Source organism: Argiope bruennichi, chromosome 6 (assembly GCF_947563725.1).
Source record: "Argiope bruennichi chromosome 6, qqArgBrue1.1, whole genome shotgun sequence".
NCBI lineage: Eukaryota > Metazoa > Arthropoda > Arachnida > Araneae > Araneidae > Argiope > Argiope bruennichi.
The window spans coordinates 123,986,017-124,003,043 of NC_079156.1; positions in this window are offsets into that span (position 1 = coordinate 123,986,017).

A 17,027-nucleotide genomic window follows, 5' to 3' on the forward strand; every position below is an offset into this window, starting at 1 on the left:
TAACCTTATACTTATTGTGTAATTTATATTTGCATTTTAAAGTTATCATCTGAAACTGTATTTAACTTTGCTTCAAAGTTTGAGTAATTAAGTACAACTTATTGCTATAGTTCTTATATGACCTGATTTCAGCAAAATTACACCATAGTTTCTCAGGTCATAGTCCTTAAAACTCAAAACCATCTCTGTTTGTAAAGTTCTTACATATAGCCTATGTTATCTTGTAAACATCATAAATAAATTTAATTTAATTGGATTTTAACCTGTATATTATATGTCAGATGGAAATCTTAGTTTATTTCATTAATTGGCTAATCAGCTGAAATAAGGTTAAACTGTTCATCTCTCCATAACTCTTTCTATTTGAGAGAGACTTGATTCAGATTAGGCAAATTGTAATCTTATTATAGCAAACAATTTTTGTACTGAAAAATTTCTTATTTGTCACTATTGATTATAAATATAAAGCTTTTAACTCTAACTTTGATTGCAATTTAATGTAAGCCTGTGGTTTCTTATTTAAAGTTCTCATCAACTTCATTTTCTTTCAGACTTATAACTCTTGCTCTCATGAAATTAGGGAAGAAAATAACAGTATAGGATTTCTTTTCTTTTTACATTTGGACAACAACAAAAATAATGTCTTCGCATTCTAGTTTTTTTGTTAGGTTCCGTTTCACAAAAAGATATGGTTCCCTTTTCCCTCCCTTTATCCATCTCCACACCCCAGATTCGTTATCTTTACATTCTAAATGCAGTGGTGTTAAGTCCTTTGGTTTCATATCTGCGGTATTCTGTTGTATTTCATCAAGTCGAATCAAGGTTTTGGATTTAAATATTGATCCTTTGAGATTTCGACCATTTTGAAATATTGTGTAAGGATTACAAATCATTCAGGTTCTTAAATTATGAGAATGTCGATTGTTCTAATATTATAATATTCAAAACTTAATAAATGTTCCGATTTGAATGCAGAAGATATAAACGTTTATTTATTTATTTAAAAGTTGAAGTCTCAAGAATATTTTGCAGAATATGATTCCTTAGGACCAAAGGAATGTATAAAATTTAAAGTTCATAATTTTTTAAAAATATATTTATAAACCGGAAAAAATAAAATATTATTATTGCTATTATTTACATCTTTTTAAAAATAAAACTAAAAGCTGAATTTTTCACTGAATTTATTTTTGTTAAATTATTTCTTTGAGATATTATAAAGAATGAGCATTATTCTGTAGTGCAAATAAGACTTCAATGTTGAATGATTCTGCTTTCAGTTCACATTTTTTTTAACAGACATGCTTGGATTTACTAAAAAACGTTGATTGCTGAAAAACCTATTATGAGAATAAATAAAATAAAATATTAATTGAACATTTTAGCGAGCATTAATACTGGCAAAATAACTGGTCGCCTAATGCGGCTAGTTTAATAATAAAAGAAACAATAGATTATATTTTTAATCAATTCGAGAATATTTTTCTATTATCTCAGTGCTATTACTGGGAAACGAATAAACAATATTAGAAATAAAAATTGTTATTTCTAACATTAATATTTATACAAAGAGATTTCCCCTCCCCCCCCCCCCCCTGATTTTAACAAATGCTTCATAGTTCAAAAACGGTGAAATACTGATGGCCAATACAAAAAATTCTTAAATAATTTATAATATTAGTTTGTTTTTTTTTGTTCAGAATAATTGTTTTTCAGGAACGAAATCAATAACTATACAATGCTACAATATATATTTGAATTCATTTGTGCATTTTTAGATGTGCAGTCTGTTTGATTGGTAAAGGAATGATTTTTGCAAATGGATTTGTGACAAAATACAGAATTTCTCATTAAATACAGATCTGTGGCTATTGAATTGCTTCAAAACAGGTATCTAGTAGATATCCAGGCTATGTCATCCTATATATATATGAAGGGCCGATACCCGCAGAAAATTAATTATATAGGTACTATAAACTGCACAAAAGAGTTGCTATTACGAAAGGCCTTGACCAGGAGGATTTCTACCAGCCTCATCAGCGTTATTGTTCCAAAAAAGGAAAGAAAGAACCGGCACATTAAATTGCACAATTATTATCCACATTCTTATAGAATATTCTCCCTCCCAGCAGGTGATATCACCTGCGAGGGAGAGGAGATTTTCTTTAAGTGATGGCTGTTCTTTGTTTAATAGGAAGATAGGTGAACGGCAAGATGAGGAGGAAGGTCAGTGATTGACCACTTTTTGGCTGTGGCTAATTGCGTAGAAAAGGATGTCAGTTTAGTGAAACGGTCAGTGTTAAGTCCTGTTCCAATTGCCTATGCCCGCCTTGAATCTGGCACACTTTTCCCTGTTACACTCTCTTGTGGTTTTCTTGGGTTCTTTGATGTCTATTCATTTTACCGACAATTTGCTGCGAACTCCCGATCGCGTCCTCAGGCAGGGTTGGTCCAACAATGGGTCAGTTGGCAGATTTATGACCAAATCCGTAAGGCCACAAGTCGTCGGAACGGGGCTTTATGGACGGACTATGCTGAAAATAGCAGTCGGCTACAACAAATCTTGTCGACACTGCTACGTTCATTGGTGGCAGGGTGGTTGGCTGTACACAAGAAGAAGAATGTGATATCACCAAGCAAAGCCATTTTGCAGATTTCTTTTATTTCGTTAGATGTTAATGTACTTGACTCGTATTATAAAGTTCATGTAATATATTCCATTATTTATTCTTATTCTTGATGCTTGAAAATCCTTTTGCAGCCATATTGTGCTATTTTCCGAGATCAGACTTTGGAATTTTCTCTAGTGTTTATTTTAAAATGCAAATGAAATTCGCCAAATTCTTTTATAATGAAATCGACATTTTATTTTAAAATTCAAATCTTATGTGAGAGTTTCAAGGCTAGTAGCCAGAAGACCATAGGTCAACAGACATCCAAAAACAGTGAGAATGTTTTCTTTTCTGAAAGAAATTAAATCAAGACCAGAAAACAAGAAGATTTCTTGTTCTAATAATAGTTTTCCTATTGTATAGTCTTTTGGAGTGAACATGATGCAGAACCTTTGCTCATACTTCTTTCGAATTGCTTCATTGAATTTCTTCAATTCGAGTGTTACTTCCCCGGGGAACCAGAACATTGCTATCAGACACACAGAATTACTCAAGCAACTAAAAGCTGTTTCAACTAATAATGCCCACGAATTTTGTTTAAAATATATAATGTGCCCTAATATGGCAAAAAGGTACGAGAAACCAGCTGAAGATATAAGGAAAGTAGAAGTGGAGAAATTGCTTTGAATTTGATTCAATACGTCAAGAATTTCTCTTCGACGAAGAACGTATTTCACTTGTTCAGATGAGGTGAAATCATTGAGTGAAACTCTTGATAGTTCCTGGTTCAAACTTCGAAGAGACAAACAGCAGTGATGGCATAAAATGCAAAACACAGCTGCAACTATGTTTGCATAAGAAGGGTACAGTAGAAAAAATATAAAAGATTTCCCGCCTATTATCAGATACCTTACTACATTTCCTTCAACTGTTATTCCGTAAAAAAAGAAATCATAAACAGAATTTTCATTTGTAATCCAATTAACTATCAAAAATACAAAACTGAAACAGAAGCAAACAATTAAAATTAGACCTATCGAAATATTTAGTACCCGGATTACGAAAGAATCACATATCATCGAAATATTTCTTATTATCTTGTTTAGTGGATGCCTTTTAGAAGTCATTACGAACATAAGAATGATGCTGCATGTTAGACTAAATATTTTTTCTCCTGAAAATCTTGTATCACCGTTCGTTTTTTTCGATGCTACAATGAATACTATAACCACATCGATGTATGCAATCACCATTACAAATTGAAAGATATACGTTATAATCTGATTTTTAAGATTCTGCTTCAATATACCAAGGCAGTATACGAAGTTGAGAGTCATGATTACAACTTCATCCCATCATATTATTTCACTGATTATTATAGCGTTTAGGAGAAGTACAATCCACTACGTTTTCTACTCCAAATGCAATTCAATACTTTTAAAGTAAATTAATAGCAACTTTCATCAACCTTACACATCATCATTAAAAAAAGCAATGACAGAAAACTATTTGAGAAATAAATTAATTCATCTTTTAAATGTGTTTAGACCTTATGAATTTGATAAGGATAATCGTCCTTGTCGATTTAAAAAAAAATTGATCTGATATTAATCAACAAAAGAATAATGAGAAGTTTTACATTACAAAAAATGAAAAATGAACTATCATTTTCGGTATTTCATAAGGAATGAAAACATTGCATAAAACATATTATCTGTCATTTATATAATTAGATAATGCAATGGAAAAAATTAATGAATAGAAGGTGTTTGCTTTAAGGAAAATTAAAAATCTTACATGTGCACTGTGATTTTGAACTCTTCATAAAGAGTTAATTTCCCTTTTTGAAATATCAATCATTTCTGAAATAACCTACACAATTATCTAACCATTTATGCCATTCAAGATATCTGAAGGGTTTCTTTGTAATGTAACTAAATATCGATTGCTGATTTTCGTATTCTTTATTCATTTTAAAGCTTCCAAATCATACGTAATACAGAAATCGAATATTTACAAATCTTGAAATGGCATAACGATAAAAAAGTAATATATACAGATTAGGTCAAATCATTCAATTTTCTAAGGATTTTTTTTTTTTTTTAGGAAGTTGTTTCTTAAGTCCTTATGAAGGCGTACAAAGAAACAACTTAGAAATTTGTCTTAAATGTACATGATAAGCTAAGCTAACTATTTGATATTTTAATGCGAATACATCCGATGTACACGAACACGTTGCTGTATTCACATCATTATTGGAAATTCGGATAATTATATTAGAAATTAGCCAACCAAACGTGGTCTCTTCAAAACTTTCGCGCATACTCTTTAATAAAGGTGTTTCTCCTCTCCCTTCGTGTAAAACTACGGACCTTAGATAGGATCGCGAATGTCTTGCATAGTATTGATCAGCAGCTATTAAATATTGGTCTTTGATGGGGAATTAAACATTTCTATCGAAGCTGTCGTGTGATTCTTGGTGATTGATCCCTGGCATTTAGTAACAGGTCTCTGAAAATCAAATTTATCTTTAAACGAGATGTTTTCAGCTGATTAAAACCAAAATCCGACAACCCCCTCCTACAATTGTAGTTATAAAGTCACGTACTAAATTTCATATTCTAAAATCATTGCGCTTTTGAATTATCGATTTTAAAGCTTGTGACAGATCGACAGAAAGCCATCCCTTTGATAGATTCAATCCCAAATATGATAGATACCTACATTTTAAATATTAAATACGCGTATCAAATTTTATCTATCTCCCATTTATATCTCTTCATTTTGCACTTATTGTGTTAATCTATATTGTGACAGCTGGACAAACAGAATTCCTCTGAATAAATTTCGCTCAAAATTTGTTAGAAATATATGCAAAATTCTAGTCTGTCTGGCTCATGGCGTTTTTGAATTATCTTTGTCACAGACAAACATAATTCCCAAATGTGTGTTTTTCTAACTCAAGGAATTAGAAAAACACACACTAAAACGTGGAGATTCGTCAAAATCTCGAGTTAGATTTTTTTTTTTTTTTTCTTTCTTTTTTTTTTTTTTTTTTTTTTTTGACGATTACAATGCTTTCTCTATACTTCATTTACAAAAAAGTAAAAATCTTCAAATATATGAAAAAGTTTTCGTGACTATGAAACTGCATCATTAAAGGGACATTATTTAAATTTTAAAGCTGTGTAAAATTCATTTTTGTACAATAATATTCTTATTAAATATAATTAATAAGAATATTTACAAATATTTGTACAATAATACTTTTACAATATACTTCTTATTAAAATTTTAAAAGAAATCGCTCCAAAGTACAGATTTCCGCTCTTCAAAGACTTATTTGCCAAAATTGGTAACATTAAATCAAACGGCTTATAGTCCACCAATACATACATACATATAAAAAGTCTACTTTTGAAATACATACTCCCGTAGATTTGTTGCCTAACTGGATCATATAATTGTTGCTTCTTATGGCACTTGTTATAGACAAGCCCGCTGACGAAGTCAGCGATTTTAAGCCGAGAGAGCGTTTCTTGTTTTTCAGTTACGCCATCTAGGGTCAAGAGTATGTCTTAGCTACTCATGCATCACATTCGCTTGCACAACTCCTTTTTACAGGGGGCACATTCAGAATACAGGGCCTCACAGATAGAACACAGATGAAGAAAAACCATGTCCGAACCGGGACGCCCAGATCACGGGGAAGACGGAGTATATAATTAGCAAAATTTAATAAGAATTTTGTATTGTGAAATGTATCCTGCTGTAATCAGATGATCATCAAAGTGCAATTTTTCAATTTTGAGTTAGTTTTCTGGGTTTAGTTTAGTTATATTAAAGTCTCGTTTTAAAGCAACACTTGGGCTGTTTTGGGATGGACCTCGTAATTTTGAACCACGGTCAGATGACGAGGACGACACCTGAAATGCCACTCCACTCACCAAGTTTCTCTACCACACCAGTGGGAGGACGTCTGACCCTGACGGGTTTAACGTGCACTAGATCCGCTTACACGACGGTTCTTCGGTGGAATCGGGTCTCGAACCTGAAACCCTCGGGTTCCGAAGCCGAGACCTTACCACCATGCCACCCCGACTCATTAGGTCTCTGGGAGGTGCAGGAATCAATTTATCTACTGATATTTCTGAAACCTCGTTAAATTATTCTCCCCATTATATTATAAAATAATTCGTATCATTGATTACAACTGTGATATTTAGAGAATCCATACATTCAGAAATTCCCTGGTATGGACATTCCAACCTCTGTATTTATTCAAAGTTTATGGGCTAAGAACCACTTTCGGGTAAGTAGACCATCTTTAACTAACAACTTTGGAGATTCATGAGTTTGTATTTGCTCCTGTATGAATAAATAAACATAGAATTTTATTAAATAGGATCATTTTGAAATATTCTGGCAAATTATTTTGCATACTTGCTTTGTATATTTCAAACAGGAAAAACACATTATACTGTTTCATTTTTCCAATACAAAATGAGCTCCTACATCCTAATTTAAAAAGAATCGAAAGTCATTTTCATCACTAATCTGTTATTTAGTCTTCTTACATTTTTATTTTCCATGTTTATACAATGACATCTCAAAAATTATTGATTGTCTACTTTTCTTTAGAATTTATTTTTTACTGATTTATTGGATTTTCAAAATGAAAAATAAAAAGGTATTATTGTCATTTGGCTATTTTTCTTCCAATGAAAATAAGTTTTCGAATGTCCGCAATTGGCCCTCGACCAGAAATCCATTTCACATTTTTCGGTCGATACCTGACTACATCTGACTATTATTGGAAATCTCATGCAACAAAAGTTCAACAAAACAGTCAATATTCTGTAAACTGAATGGGTGGTTAGTTATGCTCTTTTTACATCTTTCGTTGCAAATCTGAAATTTTACTCTTATTATAAATTTGTCATATTTTTATCTGCTCTTGTCAGTGCGGTTTCGTCAATTCTGCAATCTGCCGTCAACGTTTGCATATATTACAGAACCTCTTCTCATTTGAATTTCTGCAGAATTATGTGGGTATTTAAAATTCTTTGTTGGTTTGGAATAGGGCAATACAAAAAACATTACAAAACCTGCATTTTTTTCACCTTAATATTTTTTATTTATTTAGATGTCTTGGTTATGTATGTTATAACAATAACCATAAATGGTTTTGAGATAAAATGGGCCGTCGAAAGAATAATCAGCATCACATCCAGTATAGTATTGGCGTTTTCTGTGACTCGTAAAAGATGCCAATTGGCAATTGAAATCAACAGAGTAAAGCACATGTTTAATACTGGTTTTAAAAAGAAAGCAAACATTTTCGCAAGTTGGATATTAATTTCTCCGTTCATTTACAGTTTGGCGCTTTTACTGGCTGATGTTTTCGGTGGAGATGAAAAAGGATTTATCTATTTCTTTTACGGAATCCCGGTGTCCAACAAGTTATTAAAGTATTTCATACTGTTTTGGAAATCCTTCGTTTATTACTTTTTATTTCCAACTTACTCTAACTGCCTTATTTTGATATTTTGTATAATTTTCTATGACTTCAGTTTCTCTATTCGAAATATGTCCAAAGAATTGGAGGGTTGTTCTGCTGAGGACTTCACCACCTCAGTCCAGATAAAATGTCTCAACAGCAGAAGGGATATTATCAAAGCGCTTGACAACTTACAAACGAAATTCTCTTTCGTGTGTTTTATTGCTTGTGCAGGTCATTTCTCGTATTGCTTCGCGTTGTTAGCTCAGATAATGTTGTACTCTTTTAGGCAGAGCGCTTTAACCTATCAGGTGGATTCGGCCATAAACTTGATCAATGTTGTTATACCATTGATCTTAATATTTTGGATACCTGAACGAATTCCAATGGAAATGGAGAATCTCACTAAAATAATACGCTGCAAATACGAAATGAGAGCCAGCTTTGGAACAATCATTGAAAATCCCACAATTGTAAAATTGCTGTTGGACGACAAGACTTTCACCGTATCCGGATGCAATGTAATATTTTTAAGGAGAAATCACGTTCTCTCCGTTTTAGGAACTGCTTTCACATATGGACTGCTTCTTATGGGACTTGAAGTACGAAAATGATGCAAGGATCATTGCTTCTAAAGTTTTATATTTGTTAGGGGTTCTATTTATGTGGATTTTATTTCCTGAGAAGAAGAATAGACACAGGCTAAAATAATGTAACGTATAAAATAACCATACCTACCTAGCGCAAGTACATTCGGAAGTTCAGAGTAAATATTTTATACTTACAAATAATGCTTCATGCAAAATTATTTACAGAGGATTAAAGTCAAGTTATTTCTATTTGGAAAGCTTTATAGAAAACAATAAAACGGTAAACTTAACAACGTCATATCGTTGTGCAATCCAGGCAAGAAAGTGGGAAACTGAAGAATCTGTGAAAAAAGTACCAAAAAATAATAAACGTTAGATATGAAAGATAAATAGTCCTAATAAAAATATAATATTATCATAATAGTGATATATAATTAAAATTGTAATAGTATTTGAACCGTACATTAAATAGTAAAGTAGAGTTTAGTAAATAATGCTAATAATTTTCTTAAACCCTTAAAAATAAATTTGATTAATTCAATAAGAAAATTTATCAGAATTCTCCTGAGTTAAATGAAGGCTTATTTTTAACTTTTTTATCGAATTAAATTTTTCTAGAAAAAAAAATAGAATTGTTTTAAATCTTGTAATAAAAATGTTTGCGAAATTATGAATTTTTAAATATAATACTCCTTTTTTTTTAATATATTTTATCTAATATGCTTGAACAGGTTTATTTATAAAACTGTTAGAATTTTAAGTCCATTTCTTGGGAAGTTGCACTGATTTTTATATCTGCATTTAATTACATTTTAATGCTATTTTGCATGTTTAGATGCTATTTTCTCAAATTCTAATCTTAGATAGAATTATCTAACAAAAATGCCTCATAAATAAAAAAAATTAATGCATATTTTTTGTTCAAATTTGGTGTAATGATTGTTTCTATGTTCTGCAATTTCTGTACTAAAGAATAAGTAATCTATTCATTTAGAAATATTTCATAGTGATTTTAGCACTTCACAATATGAAAAAAAGTTGAAAATTTAATATTATTTATTAGTTATTAGAACTATTTTTTTTAACTAAATTTATTTATTTATTTATTAGTTATTAATATTATATTATTTATTAGAACTCTATTATTTAAAAGAATAGATAGAAATACAGTTTATCATTTAGTTCAGGGACTAGATAATATATTTCTTAAGTTATTTTCAAAACTTTAAGCAAATCGTTTGATAAACCTGTAGATGTTTTTTTAGAGGAAAAAAAAAGAAAACCTTTTTTTAACCAATTTTTAAAAACATTTTTCCAAAATATACCTGGTATATTTTGGTTTCATACATATTTTTTCAATACATATTTTTACTTTTAATGCAAATACTCACAAATATAATTATTTTCAAACTTTTTTTTCAAAAAATTCATCTCGAACGTAGTGACATATCTTAACGTGACTGTAAAAAGTTTTGTCCCGCATTTTTTGTGCTTGCTCCAATCCAAAACTGAAATGCAACGCATGGCGTTTTCTGAAATAACTGCCTTAAATTGTCATGTTATACCACAGGCATTCCTGTACAGAAGGGGGGGGGTGCAGTTATTTGATAATAAATTAAATAATTACATATTCGGAATATCTCCTAATAAGTTAATCAAATAAGGATATGCATCATTAAAATACTTTATTTTAAAATTATTAAAATTTGTAGATTCAATTAGAATGCGTTTTACAGATGAAATTATGTTATGGATAAAACATGAGCAGACGATCCTGAGAATTGTTATTTTTACAGCAGTTCAAAATAATAATAATAATAATAATTTAAAACCTTTAAATGATTATTGTATACAATATAGCTTATTAAGAGTTTGATTAATTAAGAGTCCTTCTTCCAGATATTTAATTTTAAAAAATGATCGACATCGCTAAAAAAAATAAAAGAATAGTAAATCGCGGCTGTTTTTGCAGCCTTGCCTCATTCTTTTTTCCAACATGATCTGGAATTTATCAAACATTTATATTTAGAAAAGTTTTTTAAAGCTTGTTTAATACAACGCATTGTTAGTAAATGGCTCTGACTCGATGTATGTACAATGGCCTCGACAGAACTATTAGTAATAAAAAAAAATACTTTATTATTATATTGTCTATGACAATGTTTAAGGCAAGTAATCAAAGATTCTATTTGAGTTAAATTTTTAGAATCCTTACGTGTCTGTACACGTCACTGAAATATAATATTTTTGTCATAAAAATATTTTGGAAAATTCAGCAATTGTCTTGAATACTCCCTCACCATTTAAAAATTTTCATTTCTTTTGTTTGTTATTTTACGTTTTTATTGATTATTGTAAAAAAAAATAAATAAGTCACATTAAATAAAAAATATAAAAATGCATAAATGGAAAAGCATCGTAAAAAATGTTCCTAAAAATTTGATTTAATAAGAACCTTTTTTTTTATGAATGAAAAAACAAAATTTCTAAACAATATTTCACTTTTTACAGCGATCATTAATACTTGTTATAAATGAATGTATTATTTATTTATATTTTTGTTAAACAAGTTCGCTGTCAATCGCTTCTTAGCCTCTTCTTAAAATTCTAGAACTTTCTTAACAATCGATTACTTTAGAAAAAGGGACGTACAATTTAAAAAGAAACAGTTATAGTAAACAGAAATTTCTAAAAAAAAAATTTTTATTCAAATTTTGAATAAAACAAATCGTATTAAAAGGATTCGATTTTTCGATAAATTATTCTAAAGTAGAAGAAAGAATCGATTAAACCATTAACTGAATCAGTAAGAATGAATGCGTTGAATTATCCGCCATGGTAAAAATACATTAAAAAATAAATCGACAGTTTACAAAATAGAAATGAATGTAGATAAAATTTATCATTCCCATACAAAAAGAGTATGTATTTTTTAAAAGCATTGTTATAAAATCGCATAGCATATTCTCAGAAACAGAGCCTTTAAATGGATGGTACAGTGATCGAAAATTTTCGTTATAAAGTCTCGTAAATCAAACCAATAAAAAAAGGGTCAAATCATATAAAAGCATTCACCTTTCGACTGATTTTTAGAGTACACGCAATTTATAATAAAAACAATATTTGCGACTTTACTTTATAGATACCATCAAATCATGTTTTGGTCAGTTCAAAATAAATAAATAACATAAAAATAAAAAAAGAGAAGTTTAGCGAGTACTGACATTAATGTCTTAAGTACTATATTAAAAAAAAAGCGATGGTTAAAGCTGCACTTTCGCGCCAGCCGACGGCTGATAAAAAATTAGTACCATTTTGTTAAGTATCCATAATTTTGCTTCCACGAGCAGTTAGCCTTGTAGTAAGGAGGAGAGGTTTTACAGGTAGTATTAATAGAAGCCAAGTCAAAGGCCGGTCTTGGGGACAAATATAAATATTCGCAAATAAGTGGGAATCTTGTTGATATCTCTATCAGGATTCGAGATTCGTAGTTTCTTTTCGAACATTCGATGACCGGTTTACGGGAGCTATAAAAGTGGAGGCGCATACACAAAAGGAGTAGTTGAGCTAATTCTCTTTTTGGAGTGTTAACCTCCAGCTAGTTCTTTCTGGGCGCTTTGTTTAATAGCAATTTGCTATTTGTAAATTATTGATTTTTACCAGTAGTGTTTCTGAGTACCCTTCGCCCATGCTTTCCTATTTGTATTTTTGTACTTCCATGTGACATAATGTTTCGTTAACCGTTATAGAACTTGTTGGACTTTTCTCTGTACATTGATCAACCAGATTTTCCGTAGCAATATAGTAGTGAAATCGCAATGCGAAAAGAGCAACATCAAATTTCTTTCACTTCTATAAATCCCGTTTTCTTTTCAAAGAAACTCTCGACTGCGTAATGCAAATATTCAGATAAAGTCCGAGAACAAATTAGCGGCATCCAGTGTCATCCAGCATTTAAAACGTTTGTTCGAATTCACGTACTTATCTTGTAAGCGGTACATGGACCTTTGATTTTTGCATTCACACTTAAGCATGAGGATATACTTGCAGATATCTGTGGCAACTAGGTTATATTTTACAGTAAATGGATACCAAATTCTTGCTCAGTAAGGATAATGTCGTAACAGATACTTTATCTAGAATTAGTATAGTTTTCGTCTTTATACGATTTAAAGTTGTGAGCGAATCTTAGGAAAAATTGAGATCGCATTTAAAGGAAAATAATTCAGTGATAATTTACTCAGAGTACGAACTCCAGGTTGTTTTATGTCAATATATGTTAATGGTAAAATTTAGCTCGATTTTTTTTAAACATTAGAACGTCCGTCGGTGTCGATTGGACACCGGAGCCTGTTTCGTTTGTTCTCCTTTCGGCATTTTAGCAGGGAATTTGAAAAATTTTCGTGACTTTTAATTATTTTCCATAGTGATTACACAGAAAACGTTTTGGGATTCTAGGTTAATTAGGAGAGAATTTACAACTAAATATACCTAGAACGTCCGTTGGTGTCGTTTCGACACCAAGGCAATTTATCATTATAACTAGCTATCGTTCAACAAACGATAGTTCACTAAGTAAAACAAACTTCCCAAAGTTCTGTCGCACATTTATTTGACCTTGAATGCAGTGTTATTGGGTTCACAGAAGAAATGAATCAATTGTACTAAAATTGTTGTGTCTAAGTGTTTCGTTACATAGCATTTGCTTATCTGCTCATTAAAAAAAAAAAAAAAAATCGATTTTCGAACCTTGTGCAGAGCAGACATCTTGAAACGATGGCTCGTACAAAAAGTCCGATGAAATTGCTACTTTATTGCGAGAACTTTCTAAGAATGAATCGGATGGTAGTGAGCTGTCTCGTTCTAATTTAGATTCCAATGAAGACATAAGATTGCGTGAAAGTGACTGAGAAGAATCTGAAGAAAGTACAGATGAAATTGATAATGTTCCAATAATAAATACTGAATTTAAAGGAATTACAAATTCGCGGAAACGCAAAAAGTGAGAAAATAAAGAATGCAATAAAAATGCCTTATAAAAAAAAAACGTGTGTCATTTGCATAAAAATGGTGTGCGGAAAATGTACAGGAAAAATTGAATATCTCTCTATCCATTGCAAATGAGGTTTGTACAAAACATTATGCATAAAAACGATAAATAATGATTAAAAAACTTGCATTCTCATAAAAATTACGATTTTGTTTACTATACAGAGTGATTATAATTAAAGTTTAAGTTCCAAAACGCTATAAAAAAAGAACCACTGATGAGAATGACGTCAAATTTGAACGGCATGTTATTGAAGAAGGCGGAAAACGTATGGCAGAAGAAAAAATTTAGTTTCATATTTTAGCAACAGATTGCGCTGTAAGCGGCAGAAGATGTAAATTAAAATACCTGTCATGCGCACTACACATTTCAGTGTTATAAAATCGCCAGGTACACGACTGTTCCTCATTTCGCGTCACAGACGTTCGCCATGAGTGTCACACTGCAGGACCGCGCTCTGCTGGTAAAGCTGTATTACAAGAATGCTGATTCTGCAAAAGTAGCCCTGCAAAAGTTCAGGACACTGAAGGGTATAAAAGAAGGCGTTGGTCCAATGAGTGTCGTGGGTCTGAAGAAAATGATGCAAAAATTAGAAATGACAGGTTTGTTTGATATGCAATCTGGTAGAGGGAGAAAACGAGTGCATTCGACGGTATTGAAGAAGTGGCCACAGCATTACAGGAGGGGTCGGCCGGTGGTGTCCAACCGTCGGTGCACGAGGAATTCCCCGAATATTGGACAGGCCTACGAGCACGTTGCTAAAAATTGTACGAAACATCCTGCAATGCTATCCATACAAAATTGGCCATGTGCAGGAGTTGCTTCCGTCTGATCTGCCAGCAAGGGAGACGTTTGCGTTAGAATTTCTTGCTTGCATGGAAGTGGATAATGAATGGCGGCGGAAAATTTTTGTGGACAGACGAAGTCTATTTCCATTTGACAGGGTACGTCAATACCCAGAATTCTCGAATATGGGCAACAAAAAATCTACTGGAAACGCACCCCGTACCACTTCATCCTGAAAAGGTCACGGTGTGGTGTGGCTTTACGGCATCATTCATCCTACAGCCATATTTTTTCGAGCAGACGGGTGCTTCCGGTCCTGTTACCGCTACCGTCACTGGTCATCGCTATGCTTATCTTTTACGCAACCACGTCATTCCAGCTCTGCAACAGCGTGGATGTGTGGATGGAATTATTCTTATGCAAGATGGCGCTCCCATGCACATCCCGTGAAGCAGCTGCTGAGGCGCCATTTCGGAAGTGCACCAATTATCGGCCATCATTTCCCTACAGCCTGGCCGTCCCGATCACCTGATCTTACTCCGTGTGACTTCTGGTTGTGGGGTTATCTGAAAGATGTTGTGTTCCGTGCTCCAATTGCAAATTTAGCGGTATTAAAGGCATGCATTTCGCAACACATTCTGAACATCGCCCCGGAGACACAGCGATCTGTTGTGGAACATGCTATTTGTCGCTTTCAACTTGTTGCACACAACGGTGGACACCATATTGAACATGTTTTGTGCCAGTCTCGCCTTATTTCCAAACTTCTTTGATGAATGGTTCTTATGCGGTATGTCGCCGCAAAACTCTTGAAACCGATTTGTCCCTTTCAATGTGATATGTACAGTCATGCAAATAAAATTACTCGACAATTCTAATTTGTCAATGCGTTTTAATGTGTAAGTTACACCTTAGCCATTGTTTTACGAATCATTTCTCGTCGTAATTCTGCCACTTACAGCGCCACCTGTTGCTAAAATTTGGAACTAAATTTTTTCTTCTGCCATACGCTTTTTGCCTTCTTCAATAACATGCCGTTCAAGTTTGACATCATTCTCATCAGTGGTTCTTTTCTTATAGCGTTTTGAAACTTAAACTTTAATTATAATCACCCTGTATATATACTATAGGGTGCGGCACAAAAACTCGGACAAAGTTATTACATCATAGAATAGAAATTAATTAATTTCTTTTTCATTTTTGTTCATTTCTTTTTGTTTACCACTTTAATTGTAACATATTTTATAATGTATCTTTTAGTATATGTACTAATTTTTGGCCTATTTACAATGTCAAATAAAAGATATGCTGTTTTAAAGTTGGAAAACGAAAAGTAAGAAGCCGTTCGTTTGCTTTATGTTCTACCTCAAACAATGTCGGATGTAATCGATCGTTTCAAACAGCTTGGCAATGATGGTCAAAGTCCAGAAAGTGAATGAAAGTTCCAGAAAGTATGGTGAATACTTTCAATAGCCGTAAGGTTATCAAAAAGCGAGTTCAATGAAATTCGGTTTCCATGAGAAAGACCGCTCGTAAACTAGGAATAAGTGATCGATCAAAGCAACGAATGACAAAAACAGAGCTTGTTCCAAAAAGTTCAGCTTCTCACTAAAGAAAATAAACTTGTGCGGCTCCAAAGATTCCGAAAACTTTTGAAACGGTGCCGCAAGGCAGCGCTGAGTGAGATTCCTTTTCACTAAAGAGAAGCTCTGTGCCGTCCTAAAGCTCATAATTCCTAGAACTATAGGATCTAGTCTTTAGACGCTCCAAGCACTTCAGCAATTGTTGAATATCGCCAACATCCAAAGTCGGTCATGGTCTGGGGCGAAAGCTGCAAAACATCTCTGGTTTTTGTGGATGAGGGCGTTATAATAAATCAAAAACTGTACCAGTGAGGCATTCTAGCTGTTGTGTTTCTGTGGGCCAAAACGCTCTTCGGCAATATAAAACGGGAGTTTCAACAAGACTCTGAATCAGCTCACAGGGCTAAAAAGAGAAAAGTGGTGGAAGGAACCATTTTCTGGACGTGATATCATCTGGAGAATGGGCACAATACTCGCCAAATTTCAATACTATGATTAAAGTGTATGGTCCATTTTGCAGTCTGGGGCGTGCACTAAACGACATAAAAGTTTGGACTCTCTAAAGCAATGGCTTTTGCTGGAATGGGATAGATTAAAGGAAGAAGACTTGCGGCAAATTGCTAAAAATTTCAATAAGCGTTTGCGCCTCTGCATCACTGGCCACTGCAAAGCCGGCCACTTTGAAAGCAATTAAATTTATTTATCAGTAAAAGTTTACTCTTATTATTATTTATTAATTTTTTAATCAAGTTATATTAAAATTTGTTTGTCCGGGTTTTTTTGCCGCACCCTGTAATATTTATGAATATTATTGTTTTATTTCATTTTACAAGATTAGGTAATTTTGTTTTGTTATAGTTTTTTATGATATAAAGGGTCATAATATATGATTACATGAAATAATAT